We start from the raw sequence: 14,241 nt of genomic DNA, 5'->3' as shown, positions 1-14,241 counted from the left end.
ACTTCTTAAGGGATGGATGTCTTGACTTCAAGGAATGTTTTTGAATGATATGCAATATAGCTCTCTTACTTGCTACTACTTCTAAATGCTTGATAAAGAAAATGCAAAAGTTGAGGGTTGAGGGATGCTAAATTATGCCTAAGAATGCAAGGATGAAGGACAATTCCATCTAGAATCTTGTTGCCTTTTTCTCTTTCCTTTTTGGCAAATTCTATGAACCTGGTTGTTATGCATTCAATTTCAGTTACTGGAGCCGGTGGCAGATTCTTCAGTTGATCTTCCAAATAACTAACTTCCTCAACAACTGAGACAAAAGTAGTCTCCCATCCTGGCCCAAAATCTCTTGTCTTGCTAGCAAGTACCATGAGTGCATGTATGTCATCTAGTTGCTTTTCCGTTATCAACGCCTCAGTTCCATGGAAGATGATTTTCACTCTTTCTCCCAACTCATTGATATCTATGTGCATCTCAAGGTCTATCTCCTTTTCAAGAATGATTTTCACTACTTCCACAATCTTGTCATGAATCAAATGGATTGCCTCATCGACTTGATTGCACCCATTGTTGATATCTCCATAAATAACCTTCCTCATGCGAAGCAAGTTGCTCCAATGCAAAAAGTCTAATGACTGTCCATCTTTCAAGATCGCTTAACCAAAATTTGCTTAGACATATTCCTTATTTCTTGCAAAATAGGGATAGTGAAGTCTCTAGTGTAGACAAAAGTGTCAAATGTTGCCTTGAGAGCTTGAGTTCTTCTGAGGATTCTCACAACTCTATCAAGCATCTTCATTATATCTCTTACAAATTTGTTAGCCTTCTTGAGGGATTTGTTTATCCAAGCATCCATTAGATGTGCTAAATTTCTTACATTCTTTGTGTGATCCAATGATTCTAGAGGAAGCAGCGGTGGTAGTGTAGCCAATGGATCATGTTGCCTCAATAGCCCCTTGAATTGTTGGAAGTAGTTTCTCCATACACTTACTTCTCTCTCCAATTTTCTATTCTTTTCTACTTCCATCCTAAGCATATCATGGACTATTTTCACTGAATCATTCATATCACCCAATGCTTGCTTAGTGGTAGGAGGTCCCAAATCAATAGTTTCCAAATCATACTCTTCTTCCGTGACCTCGCCTTCAAGTTTATCTACCCTTGGGGTGGCGATTTGTATAACCTGAGAGCCTGTATTATCCCTTATCACTTTAGACATTTTTGTTGCTTTCCTCTTTTCAGTGATTTCTTGAGTTTGATTTAGGAGACTATCCAAATCGCCTAATGGTTCTTCATCCAATGCTATCACTTCTTTGGCGAGCCTTTCTTTGAGCCATGCCGAGATAGTGGATCTTCCTTCTCCTACTTGTGTATCTTCGGGTAATTGTTCATCTCTAGGAGGAGAGATCCTCTCATCACTATCTTCTCCTTCATCTTCATTGTTTACTTGGATGTGGGGAACTAGGTCATCTTGGTCTTGTGGTTGCTTCCCTTTGTTTTGCTTCTCACTTTTGTCATTCTGGATTGTAGATTCCATTGATTCATTCACTCCATGACTCAAGTCTCCTTCAAGTCTTTGGTTCTCATGGTTTCCATCTTGATTCATCTCTACTTCATATCTAGAAGAGATACTAGTGGAAGGGTGGCTAGAGCTTGATTTATGCCTCTTACGTGATGATCCCCTTTCTTCATGATTCTCCTTTATCATCGAACCTTTGGAGTGGGTTGAACAAGAGGCACTTCCACTTGCACTTGTAACTTCTTCATTGTCATTTGATAAGTCTACTTTTCCCACTAAGTCAAATGTTATTGCACATTTTGTTCTTTCCACTTATGATGTTGGATATCTACCCATTTGCATGTGTAGGTCAAGATTGGCTTCATCAAATCTTTCAAATCTGTGGTTTCTACTTCGCTCTAATGACCTTTACTTCCTTGTCTTTTTCTTCTTCGTAGGTAGGCTAGAGACGTTTACCGTTGTCTTGCGCTTGATCGGAAACATTAAAAATTTTACATCTTTGAATGAAATCAATGGGTAATCTAGAATGCATTCTTCTTCTTACTGTGAAATCATCTTGAGCATTCATCCAGTAATCCTCCAATTGCCATTTGTGTTTATGTTTTTTCCCATCAGTCTTTCTTATGTTTCCATAAGGATCAAAATTATCTCTAGAAACATACTGTGTGAGTGAGTAAGATAGCAATTCTTCTTTGGCATTGTCAGTTGCTTGTAGAGAGGGGCAAACTTCTATGGATTCTCCAAGTCAAATAGGAAAAGTAATGCCAGTCTTGCGTCTGTTCCTTTGCACCTTATCATGCACAACCTAAAAGCAATGTCAATCTTGTGTCTATTCCTTTGCACCTTATCATGCACCACCAACTGCCTTACCACTTCTAGCAACACTATCTTATCCATAAGATAGCATGCCAACATGTAGGGTGGGGAAGAGCACCCTTGAATTCTTATGTATGTGAACTTTGGGAATTGAATGAACCAAGCGCCAAATTTCTTGACCAATTCCTGTGCTTTTGGAGATAATCGTTGATGCATTCCGCCTTGTAGAGTTCTTGTGATATGCATAGTGAAGGCATCATTGACTCTTCTATAATGTCGCTTACTAGGATGTTGTAGCTGTGTATATGATTCACATGCTCTTATTTCTCCAGGTCCTCTTCCAACTAGGCCTCTATACATCAATCCGACATACTCATAATTTCTAGCAAGAGAGTTTATGATATATGAGCTCATGTAAAATGTCTTAGTGCGGATGAGCCTCCTCAATTGGATATCAATGCTATTGCTAATGATCCTTGCCCAATTGATCATATCCTTCCCATTTGTGATTGTTTCTATGAAGAAGAACATCCAATTCTCAAGGTAGAATACTTGAGAAGTACTTGTGACTCTGATGCAGGAGCATCCCTGGTTCATGGCAATCTTGCATCAACCAAAAACATTTTCTTTTTAGTTTGTTTCTTGTTTTGCAGTTTCAGCATTTCTTCCTACGTTTCTTTGTGTTTGCTCACGGGATCTTATGGAGCTGGATTTTGATTGTGGACTTGTTCATCTTACTTTATCCTATGTCCGCAAGACGTTTGGATCTTTTTCCAGTGAGTTATCGTTTCTGGAATCTGAGACAGTTTTCTGACTTAGAACACCGGAACCGCTTGGACCTATTTGGCTTTGGCGGACCTTGCGGATCACTTTCGTAGCTTGTGGAGCTCCAATTCGTTGTTTCCAACATTCCTTGGCGTGTGGCCGACCTTCCTTTTGGTCCACACTTCATTCTTTGGATTTTCCAGAGGGATCTCTTTGGCGGAGGCCGACCTTGTTGTTTTATACGTTTCATCTTGTTCATCGACATTTGTTTCATCTTGGGCCGACGCGGATCATTCTTGATCATATAAATCAATGTAATTGAGCATGTAGAGATAATCATTAGAACATAGTAGAATAATCTTAAGGTTAGGAGGTCCATGTTGACGTGTTTTTTATGACTACGTCGAACACAGAATAAAGTTGCCTAATGGTCACTTCCCTCTCTCTTGATCAAAGTACGATTGCATGCTAAGATTGCAGAAAGTTCAAACAATCGACTCCAAGGTTCCTTTATGCTACGGACGTGACTCAGTTGGCTGATGTGATTGTTGGTAATCCAAGGGGCCTTATGTTTGCATCGTTCTTTCACTTCCTTGTTGTGGCTGGAACTCCATCATCGGATATGGCAATTCTGCGATGTTGTTGCTTCGAATGGACTAAAATGAACTGAAAGTAAAAGGGAAAGGGTTTAGAAGGATCTAAATCTACTCCTAAGGGCAGTGATAACAATGAATAGTGCTTTGGTGGACAAATTCCAAATAAACCAAGCTCTGCTTCGCCAAGATCAACTACAACTCCGCAAGAACCGGTGCAATCTTCTGGGGATGCTAGAGGATTTTCAAATCGAGAAAGTACATTTGAATACCCAAAAAATGATGCAATCCAAACGACCATCTACAATCGAACTTAGCACAAATTTAGGGGGTTCAGGATAACTTTACACTGCAACTTACAATCAGCAAGATGCAAAAAGTATGAACCATGGAAATTCATCAAACACAATTACATTCTCCATTGAAATCAAACCACTTTATTATTTCTAATCTAAGTGAGGAAGGTGAAACCATGCAAGCTTTGAAAAAATAATTTAAGTGGACACCATCAGAGAACAATGTTTCACTGTTATTATCTTAAAACTTATCGCAACAATTTCAAACAAGTCTCCCTCCTACAAATGAAGGGGGTCACCCCCTTATATAGGCCATGAGCCTTGGTTACATGCAAACCCTAATTAGGGTTTTCCCTAAAAGATTCTCCACTCAAGATGCAACAAGGTGGGAATATCCAATTAATAACCCATCATGCCCACATACAATTAATTCAAAAGTACCCAAAATAGCATCCATTGTGCATTAAATGCACCACCTCTTTCAAATTCACCCAACATGCATTGAATATTCATCCATGCAAAAATCACCCCATTATGTCATAAATGCTCCATCATTTCCACATGCGGTGGCTGCATGCAAAAGGAATCTGCCATAAATTCAACATGCAATGACTGGGTCGCCATTTGGTCAAATATTCCGGTAATGAATGCGCCAGTCTACTACCACGTGTTCAATAGATCCTCGCCATGCAAGTGGACCCCACCGTCGTATATCCACTCCTGCATATCTGGAATTGTTAGAGAGGGAAAATTCGATTCAGGAAGAATTTTCTTGAAGTCTCCTCAACTTTCCTTGCTTGAAGAAGGTTTTCCATCAATTTTAGGAAAATTTCCAAATTAGGGTTCCACGGTCCAGGAGAGAGAAAATTCTCCTACGAATCCAAATCTATAAAAAGTTTTGAAATTTGGATGTGATTTGATGCCTGAGAATGGATTTTTTAAATTTTTCCCAAGGGGAAATTTCTTATTCAGTATCAATTCATCCTTGATTCCTTCCTTGCCTTAGAAATTTTCATGTCTTAGACAAATTCTCTTAGTTTTCTGGCTTGAGCATGGAATTCATTTTGCATGGTGGAATTCATCATTTAAACCTTCCTTTCCTGTCTTTGAACTTGGGCGTTGAACTGGCTTGATGAAGGAATTCATCCTTTCCACATTTTCCAAAGCCTAGGCATTTTGGCACCCTTTCATATACATGGGCGGAATTTCACACTGAAGGAGGAATTCATACTTTGTTTGAATTATCCATCATCCCTTGAATCTTGAAATTTCTCCATCTTCCACGCCTTGTGTGTTTTGGCGCCTTCCTGAGTGCTTAAGCGGATTTTCACCATGGAGGAGGAATTCACAACCTTTTCTTTCCTCCATGACACCTCAATTTTGGCGCCTTCCTCAAGATTTGAGCGGAAATTCACCATGGAGGATTTCATCATTTTGTCTATTGTCCATGAGCATTCTACTTTAGCGCCCTCCTTTGTTCCTAGGCGGCATTTTGACTTGGCCAAGGAATTCATGATTTTCAAAGTTTTCCATGAGTCATCCATTTTAGCGCCCTCCCTCATGTCTAGGCGCTATTTCTCTCTGTGGAAGGAATTCCATTCCTTGTCCGTCTTCCCTGAGCATTCCATTTTGGCACCTCTCCTTGGTGCTAGGGCGCATTTTGCTCTTGGTCATGGAATTCATACTTTTTCCATCTCTCCATGCATACCCTACTTTGGCGCCATGCAAATGTCTTGGGCAGATTTTGCTCTTGGTCATGGAATTCATACTTTTTCCATCTCTCCATGCATACCCTGCTTTGGCGCCATGCAAATGTCTTGGGCGGATTTTGCTCTTGGTCATGGAATTCATACTTTTTCCTTCCCTCCTTGAGCACTCCACTTTGGTGCCCTCCCTTGGAGTAGGGCGGAATTTTCACTAAGTGGTGGAATTCACAATTTTCCATGCTTTCCATGTCAACTTCACTTTGGGACCCTTGGTGAAGTATGGGCGCTAAAACCACCTAGGCAAGGATTTTCACATTCTCCATGGACTCCTTTGTTTGGCGCCCTTGGCCAAACTTGGGCGCTGAATTAACTTGGGGTAGGATTTTCATGATTTTTCCTCATTCTCTTTATCAGGATATATATGAAATATAACATTTAAGTATACTTTAAGTTATATTTCATATATATTGTCAGGATGTTTGAGAGTGGTTTCAGGTCCAAAGGAATCATAATGCAAATTCTGGATTTTGGAAGATCTTTCAAGTTTTCAGACTTAGTCAAATTTCAGGCCATTTTCGGATCAGGATGACATTGGTGGATTCATGTGAATTTCTAGACTTGGATGATTTTGAATGCTTTCCTCTTTTGGAATAGGAGTTCCAAACTTAACCATTTTTTGATCCAATTTGTCTGCCTTCTAACTTTTCCAGATTTAGAAATGGTCTTTAGGAACGTTTAGTCTTCAACGTCTTCAGAGATACTCAGCTTTCAGCGTTTTCCTGTGAAGATCCTGCCAAAAATAGATTTTCCCAAATAGGAAGTGTTTCAAAATGTCAAGGTTTGGGAAAAATAGGTCAGAAAAGCACTTACTAAAAATAGTAAGTTTGATTTTTGGCAAAATTAGACCAATCTGGGACTCAGTAAAATCCCTAAAAAATAGGAACTTTCTAAAACTAGAAAGTTGCTCCGTTTTGACTCAAATTTTACTGGGAGGTTCCTTGAAGGGTCCTAATTCCAGTTCTGCATTCAGTTTTTCCAAAACCCTAACAGAAACCCCTAAAATCTAGGACTAAAGATAGAAACCCTATAATTGACGAAATAGGCCCTAGACTTCACCAAATTCGCTCAAACAAAAAGCAAACTTAATCAATATGACCCCCAAACACTCGCAAACTTAGAGAAAGACTGACGAGACTGCTGCGAAAAGACCCCAAAAACGCAAGCCAAAAGACCGGGAGGGCTTAAAAAGTAGGGGGTCCCCATTTGCAATGGGGCGATGTGTGAAAACGTCATAACAGTCTGGAGTTGGCTCGCATTCTTGCTTGAGTCTGAATGTTGCATAACACGCATTTTTGTACTCAGGCCTGTGAGTCGAATCTTGTGAGCCCGCATGTTGCTGGCAATTTGTAACTGATTTTCATGATATAATATAGTTTGTTTCAACATCGCCTCCATCACATTGAGTTGTTTCTGCTATGTAACTCTTGTTGCACGGTCTGAACTGTTCTCTTTGAGGACCCTCCCCACCGTGACTGTACCAAACTCGGTTGAGCAAAGTGATCAAGTCACCGAATTCCTCCTTAAAATCAACTCTATGTAGTCTGTCGAGAAGTTTGCTTTTGTCAGGTCGACTCTTCAATAGCCAGTATTTGTTGATGATTCCAAGACATTTCTCAGGGTCATCATCATAGAATACTTTAGCTCCTTCTATGCTTCTATAAATCATATCTCTCGGCTCAAGTATGTGGAAGGCTTCACTAATGGCCACCTCGGATAGATAAGCAAGTACTCTTCCATCGGGAGCCACTATTGTCCTTGTATGAGAATCATAGTGTTTAGCACACTCAACCATCAATTCATAACATTGTATAGCCGGAGGAAAACCAGCTGCCTTGATGATTCCACTCTCCATTATCTTCTTAGCTGTTGCTGAAGGTTTGCTTGCGTATAGTGAGCTACGAAATCTCTTGACATCAAATCGCCCGAGATTAGTATCTCCCATGTTGCTCCAATAGGAAGTGATCTTTGTTTCCAGCACTTACCTTCCAAGTCTTCTTTGATGAGGGCTTGACGTTTGCCTGCTCCACCCTTTGGTGCTGCCATACTTCACCTAAAAGAATTGTCTAAGTTAGGATTACAGTGTGAAAAGCACCTAAATTACTGATTCAATGCCTATAAGGCATTAGCATTAATAATGAATGGCAATACCATTGACTAAAGCACAGCTTAGATTGAAGCAAATCTGAAAAGGAACGTTTAAATCTCACTAATTCTTTATTTTCAGTATGCTATCTACAACTTCCTTCTAAATTCATGATGTTAAGAGGGTCTAATTTCACTAAAATGATCCAAACTAATATGAATCAGACCTGCACAAACTTTTCACCAATCTGAATATCAAATATACCTCTGAATTTGATGACTTTGACCTTATATAGATGCACCTAACAAAGGAGATGACTGATATTAATCAGTAAATTCGTTGTATGCTGAAGATGTATGAATGAAATCGCCTCAGTTTTGATCAAATTCACTGCACTTATGGAGGTTTAGATCACTACTCTGCTCGATATAATTCGCTTGCTATTGTGATTAAATGATACGATTTACTTGTCATTTATAGGTGCTCATGGATGAGGTGTGTCTCTTTCCCCAAATAGCCCGACTTGATTTCATCTTGTATGAAAAAAAATTATCTTCCAAGAAGCCGACTTGGTTGTATAACTGAACATAATCTTTAATCAAATCCTTGGCGCTAGCAATCTTCATCACCTATTATTGCTTGGCATGATCACAAGAAGAAATTCGGACTTTTCAAATAGCAAAGGAAGTATTTCGTACTTTTTGGGGATCAATGGAAGTGCATTGGACTTTTGAAGTGGCAAAGGAAAAATTTTGGACTATTTGGGAGGCAATGGAAGTGCATCGGACTTCTTGGTGGCAATGGAAGTGCATCGGACTTCTTGAATGGCAATGGAAGTCACCTTAAATAGCTATCTTCCAGCTCACTCCCAACAAAATCTTGCTTGATTCAATCTTTGGTTTCAATCCTTACGTCAATCATTCATGTCAATGAACAAAGGAAAGGCTGTAATTGTGCCAAGACACAAGAAATGCTCAAGATTCTTGCTCTATTCGCTCAAGCTCTTCCATTTACTATCATCAATTAATCTTCAAAACAACTCTTGGTGCCCAAATCGGACCTCTAAGAAGTCAAAAATATATATTCTAGGCCAGATTGGTGATTGGAAGACATTGCTTAGGAAAGGAAACAATTCGTGATCCATAGAGAGAAAAGGCAATATTTCGGACTTTTCAAGTGTCAATAGAAGTTTTTTCGGACCTTCTAGGTGGCAAAGGAAGAAAATCAGACTTATGAGAGGGCAAAGGAAGAAAATCGGACTTTTTAGGGGTCAAAGGAAGTGATCTATACTTAGCCAAATTTTCATCCAAGGGACTTGCCTCTCAAATCTCTTTGCCCACCCTGCTCGAATTGACACCATTTGACACCTCTTTGCTGTCTTAGGTTTTGATCAATCAGAGCAATCATCATATGTTAACCCTAGTCACTCAATTGCAAGAGATGGAATCCTACAAGACATCAAAACTTGAAGCAAAAAGGGGGTCCCCATTTCAATGGGATGACGTTGGGAAATGATCACAACAAATATCTACATGTATAGTTTTTCCCTTGGTTGAAGACTTGTCAAGTATCATACATTGGGCAGCATATTCTATTTGACCATGTCTAAAGGCTCTCTCCATTCTTTTGGATGATGCTGCCCTTGGTGTTCCATCCAATAACCCTTGAAAAGATCACCTCTTTGTCGTCGTGTTTAAAACAATGCTCCATCTTTTGGAAGTCTTGGTAATATCTCCCTAAGGAGTGTAACCATTGGATGCCTAATACCACTTCGGTATCACCCATGTTCACCACATAGAAGTCCTCCTTGATTTCCTGTCTTCCCAACGTGATGCTCAATTGGGGAATCCTTTGTGTGCATGGTGTTGTGAACCCATCTGCCATGACTACCTTGAATCCTTCAAAGTCCTCAATTTCCAATTTCATCTTTGTCACCAATCCTTCATCGATGAAGTTGTGGGCAGCGTTGCTGTTTGCTAGGACCGCCACTTTTTGTCCTTTTGGAACACTATGGATTCTAAAAGGGTGATATTTAGGTGCCCCTGAGAGTGTTGCCAAAGTACTCTCTTCTTCATTGTCCTATCTTCTTCTTTTCCTTTGTGATTCGAATTCTTCTTCATTCATCTCTTCATTTGTTAATGCTTTTATGTGTTCTTTTCTTCTCTCCATGCACCTATGTCCCACCTCCCATTTTTTCTTGCACTTAAAACATAATCCACTTCTTCAGAGTTTTGACCTTTCTTCCCATGTTGTGTGTGATTGAGAAGGTAATGAATTTTGTTCCCAATTTCTTTTGTAGGGAGGTTGGTTTTGTTCCCTTGAAGGCGTTTTCTTGGATTGGCTCTTTTCCTTTGTTGATGTGGTTTCCAACCTTAGAGCTTTTTGAATTGCATCTTGAAGAGATGTGGGGTCAAAAGCACTTACTAAACCACAAATTGACTTCAATAATCCTTCCATAAATAGGTATGTTAGTCTTTTCTCCATAATCCCAAGCATAGTTGGAAAACTCAGACTCGTCGTGGACTCGACGGCCCAAAAATTGAACTCAGATTTGGCCTTAGCAAAAATTTGGCAAAAAAGAAAACCGTAGTTTTACAAAAAATACAAAAAGAAATTAATGTATTTAGAGAACATAAGAGCCATAGTTGAAACATTACACGTCATGTGATCTCCAAACACTCAATATTTGAAATTTCATCATTCATACTCATAGTTTCAAACTTTAAAATATATAACAGCAGCATAAGTTTATAAATGTTTACAAAATTACATATAATGATATGTCCAAATGTGAAAAACAGCAAACCAAAGACTAAATCTTCCTCTTTCCTCTCAAAAACATCAACAAAAAAATGATAACGAATCGTTTGAAAAAAATAGTATTCAAAAACAAGATAAAAAATACAAGGAAATAAGATAGGAAGGGAAATGGAAAAAAAATTGCTAACATATCCCCTTGTTTTTCAAGATTCGATGAAAATGAAAAAAAGAGAAGAAAAATCCTTTACCTAGATTTCTTTTGCCGCTTTGATCTTGTTTCCCCACCTTCTTCAAACCCTACAAACCTGTTTTGAGCAATAACAAATGACTGAAATGAGGAAAAGTGGAAAAGAAATGTGTTTTAAGTCTGACTCTGCATTTCCAGCAAGCGCCAAGAGTCCTGATGAAGGAATCACGAGTCCCAATATCAAACTCGCACCGAGTCCACTGCAAAAAAATCACGAGTCTGTTAAATGGACTCGCTCGGACTCAGCTCGCAAGTCCATGGCGAGTTGACTCGGCCCACCAACAGATTCGCGATTCTTGGTGAGTCCACAGAGTTTTCGAACTATGATCCCAAGTACCATGACTAGGATCCTGTAAATTTCAGCTATATAGTCCTCTACATATCCTTGTTATTTTAATTGTGTTAGTGTAATGTCACCACTTTGAAATAGAATTTAATAATAATAATAAAATTAAAATATAAAAGAATAAAAAAATTAAATTAAAATACAAAAGAATATAATTAAACATAATTAAAATTTAATTAAGTTAATGAATGGTCAAAAGACATGAAATGGTAAGTTGTGACTTCCCCAAATAGTATAAAAGGGAGAAGAAAACTCATTTGAAGTGGGGCATAATTTGGGAATCAGAAGTGCAGATCTGATTTAAATAAAGAGTGCAGATCTGATTGTGAAAGGTTGTCCCTTTCAAAGGGCAGAAATAATGAAGAGTCGCACTCTTTCAAAGGGTGTCTCTTGCCAAAAGGCATACATGATGAAGAGGTGTGACCTCTCCTCGCATTAAGAGATATAAAGGAAAGGAATCAAAAGCATCCAGTGACATCACCATCGATCAGATCAGATCAGAACTGTTATTAAGTTACAGGCAGTAACATCCTTGTTCGTGGGGGTATGCATGGGGATGTGCTTAATATGTATGCTTAATATATGAAGCCTGATAATGTTCTTATGTGGAATTTAATAGTAATATTAATATAGACTGCAATATGTATGACAGTCATACTTAATTTCAAATACATTCATAGTACAATGAGATATATTCACAATCTAAGTACTTAATCAATTCTAATTCTTTCCCCCCATAAGGAAAGGTGTGGTGTTGTTAGGGATAGGCAGAGTAAATCCATCCCAAATCAGGTGAGCCCCACGGGTGAATGGACTGGTGTTCCTGAAATCTGGGCTCCATTATGGAGGTGGTGTCATTGCACCCTAGGCAAGTAAATCCCCATCCAGGGCTGTGAGTTAGAAGGACATAAGACTTGGGCTTGAATAGGGACAATATCAGTTGTACTATGAGCAAACATAGTTCCTTAGTTTGTGTAATTAGCGTAAAGGCAAAAATAATGAGTAGTGATGTATGTTATTCATTGGGAATTGGCAGCCTCCTAGTGGGGGACATTACAGTTAGTTCCTTAAAGTATCTTTCAGGGTGTTTTTGGTCAATTGATCCATGACTTTTTGCAAAAATTCATCATAGGTTGTCATGTTTTGGAGCACTTGAGTAATCAACCCATGGTGCCACCAGTCATGCGCAATCCCTTCCAAATGTAAGATGGCGAATTTGATGGGATCTTCTTCAAACATGGGACTAAGAGATAGATATGTGTCCAATTTTTGGATCCATGAATGGGTGATGACCTTTCCTGACCCATCAAAGTTGGGGAGATTCATTTTACTCACCTTTTGATGTAAATTTTTATTAGATTCACCTCTTTCTCTTCTAGGGTTACTTCTTGTTCCAGCCTCACAATACACTCTAAATGGAATATTTCTCGTCTTGAATAAGCTTCTGCAGACTCTGATTGGTGCATTGATTTCTTCTTCCTCTCTTGGTGGTTCCTCTCTAGCTAAGAAGGATGGTCTAGTCACCCTAGGTGTTGACCCTAGTGGAGCTCTATTGTCATTTTCCGAATGGTTCCGAATGGTTAGAAGTGGCATCCCTCCCATTAGCTTGGTTGGGTCTAAGAGTGCTAATTGATTGGGTTGTCATCTCACTTTGCTCATGAAAGCCCTCAACTCATTTCCCAATTGTTCACTCATTTTTTACTTTGAATAGTGTTGTTACTTGCTGCAAGTTGTCTTCTTTCCCTTTCCAACGCCCTTTGAGCCCTTGGTCTTAGTTGTATCAACTATCTATCATCCTGCAGACTGGCAATATCAATGCTTTGTACCAATTGTAATGTCACCTTCCCGGATATTCTTATATTTTACCCTAAAATCACAATTTCAACTAAAAGAAAGAAATATAATATAGTTAGGAGTATATATTTACCAACTGAAATGCCTTTTAACAAGATAAATCCTGGTTTAGGTCTTGCACACAATATTAGCCACTTGGAAATTGACATTAAACAATAAATCAAGATAACATCTATTTTATCTAATCATTAGTATACATCATAAAATCATATAATATTATCATATTAAGATCTAATTAAGGCATTAGCCATTCCAATGTGGATTCCCATAATAACTCATTAGGAATTCGTTGAAACATTTGCAAACCATAGTCTCGAGGTTGGTCGCTCTTAACTGCGAGAGCATGGAAGGTGGGCCACCCTTCCATCCCTCAATTCACCTTGGAGGCTGGTTGTCCTTGTTCAAGCCCATGAGCATGGAAGGCCAATCTTCCATTCCACCTCTTGGCCCACAGGCATGGAAGGTTGGCCATCCATTCCATCCCAAGGTGGCATACTTGATGGGACCTCAAGCCCAAGGGCACACTAAGCCCCTTGGCCCACGAGCATTATCTAGGGGTGGCATACTTGATAGGATCTCAGGCCCAAGGGTACACTAAGCCCCTTGACCCATGAGCATAACATTGATCTCAGGGTGGCGTACTTGGGTCTCATGAGCTCAGAAGGCTGGCCATCCTCTAAATTCAAAATAGATTATTAAACGAATCACTTATCACATATCATAAATACAGACATTTAGATTACTTACAAAAATCATTAATTGCTGTCAATATTATTATAGCATGGACATATAATCATAGATTTATCTTTGATCTAATTGCCACTAAAATATATTTATTTTCTGCTCTTACTCAGTTCTGATCCTTAATTTCTTTCTTGCTTATGATGATCAATTGATGCCCATTTCAAATGAGACTTCTTCTCTTTTATAATCCCCAAAGTGGGAGGGCCGCATCCCTTACTAATGAAGAGAAGCCCCTATTTTTATGCACCCGTTACCTGCTGCCTTTTCACTAACACCCGTTGCCTCTTGATAAATAATAATTAAAGAAAGTGCCGATCAAGGTAATGATAAATCCCAGTCGACTCCCTTTGAGAAATTACTGCCCTTAATCTACTTGGCCTTCCTTAAATAATTATTGCCAATATTTATTACTTATTTTGGGTTGGCCTTGCATTTATTGATTGCCTAGGTTTAATTAT

This window comes from Cryptomeria japonica, chromosome 6 (genome assembly GCF_030272615.1).
Source record: "Cryptomeria japonica chromosome 6, Sugi_1.0, whole genome shotgun sequence".
Lineage (NCBI taxonomy): Eukaryota > Viridiplantae > Streptophyta > Pinopsida > Cupressales > Cupressaceae > Cryptomeria > Cryptomeria japonica.
The sequence above is the reverse complement of the archived record's forward strand: the minus strand, read 5'-3'. Positions refer to the sequence as shown.